At 36.5% G+C, this 1,911-nt stretch overlaps 1 non-coding gene across 1 annotated transcript; it reads left to right on the forward strand.

Moving 5' to 3' along the window:
- The first annotated feature begins 1,330 nt into the window (after positions 1–1,330).
- On the forward strand, positions 1,331–1,466 carry LOC141503886 (U4 spliceosomal RNA). The gene has a single exon (XR_012473166.1). It is a non-coding gene; the product is annotated as a U4 spliceosomal RNA (small nuclear RNA).
- The last annotated feature ends 445 nt before the right edge of the window (positions 1,467–1,911 follow it).

A 1,911-nucleotide genomic window follows, 5' to 3' on the forward strand; every position in this document is an offset into this window, starting at 1 on the left:
CTTTCCCCTGCATCATTCTCCCCTCGAATTATTTAGGACCAGACTCTTTTGGGCCTTTCAGAGTCCATTTGGCTTCATTGTGGCAGGGTCCAGGAAATGACTGGCGGGCACAGCTGGTTGGCATCCTGCAGAGGCTGGTCTTGAAGCTATACAGCTATAACTAGAGCTTCAGGTGGCTTGAGCACTAAGGAGAACCAAATGTGCCAGGCTGTAACTTGGTATTAGAGATCCAGGGAGAAAAAAATCATAATTCAATTGTTGCTCATGTAACTAAGGACAGTGCCTTCCTGCAGTGAAGCATGCATTCCATCTGAGACAAAGGTTGAGTTTCAAAGTTCTAAAAAGGAAGATTTCCCTTCTCCCTCCCCCCTCCCTTTGCAGAGGGTGGGGGTGGCCAACATTTGCTTTTTTAAAAAACTATTTACAGTTTTATATAAAATACTTTTTTTGTTCTATGCATACTGAAATGTTCATGTTGATAATTTTTAAGTTTATAATAAAAAATTTATCAGAAAAGCTGACTACTATTTAAAATCCAAGTATTAAAGTATTTAGAACCAGAAAGTGCTCAAATGTCATCTAGTCCAATTACCTCAATATATAGACAAGGTAACCAAGGCACAGAGAAGAACAAACTTGTGCTTGTCCACAACTGACTTATCCTTGGTTCCACACAGATCAGTATGTGTCAGAATCAAGATCTGAATCCAGATCCTTTGACTCCTGAGTTCAATATTCTTTAACAAGAAGTCTGTAGCCTCCTTAGAAGGATCCATGGGAATAGGGCCACTTTATGGTAAGTCTAGGAGAGATGGAAAGTATTTTTCTGTTTAATATTTTAATCAGTCATCTTAATGACATAATTTGTAGATGACTCAAAGCCGGAGTGCATAGTCAATACAGTGGATGATAGAATCAGGATACAAAAGCATTGGGGAAAGGGGTAAATGAAATTCAAATGGAATTTGAGAGGAAAAATATAAAGTCATGAACCTGGGTTTAAAAATTTCAAATGTACAAGCTCAGGCTTGCTAGATACAGTTTAAGAAGTGTTCATATAGAAAAAAAAAATTAAAGTTTTAGTAGACTGCCAACTCCATGGAAGTCAACAATACACTATGATTTTCCAAAAAGTTAATGTGATCTCTCTACAGAACTGGGACTGTTTTGCTTTTGCCTTGTAAGTTCAGATGCTTCTATAGTACCTGGAGTATGATAAATTTTAAAAAGTCCTTGCTGATTAAGTGATTTATTGTTTGATTGGGCTATATTAATATCTGTATCTAAGACCAAAGGAGTTTCAGACACCCAACCAGTATTAAGTTTTGGCAGCTTTGCACAATGGCAGTATCATAGCCAATGAGGTCTCTCCGAGGTGTAATTATTGCTGATTGGAAACAGTATTAAGTTTTGGGTGTCATGTATTTTTTAAATGAGACTTTGGCAAGTTGTAGAATATGGACCAAGTTGTATGGCCAAGCTGATGAAGGAGTTTCAAATGATATCATATGGTCAGAACTATCAGGGATATTTAGCCTAGACAGGAAAAGATTTTGGGAAGATATCATTTTATTAACATTTTTATAAATACAAAAGTAGTGATTTAATTTATTCTTTGAGATTATTAAAGGAAGAACTAGAACCATTGGGTGAGAGGCAAATACCAACTCATAACAAAGTGGAATAAAAATTAAATGTATAGTTTTATTGGGTGATGAGTTGTCCATCATTTGAGGTATTCAACAAAGAGGTTCTATGAGCCTCTTGTCAAGAATATGGCAGAATGTATTCCTGTTCAGGTACCAAGGTTAGACTAAGATGACCTCAAAAATTTCTTCCACCCCTTAAGATTCCATCATTCTATGATTCTTATTGCCTCATTAAGTCTAGCATTATTCCCACTAGGGAGGT

Source organism: Macrotis lagotis, chromosome X (assembly GCF_037893015.1).
Source record: "Macrotis lagotis isolate mMagLag1 chromosome X, bilby.v1.9.chrom.fasta, whole genome shotgun sequence".
Lineage (NCBI taxonomy): Eukaryota > Metazoa > Chordata > Mammalia > Peramelemorphia > Peramelidae > Macrotis > Macrotis lagotis.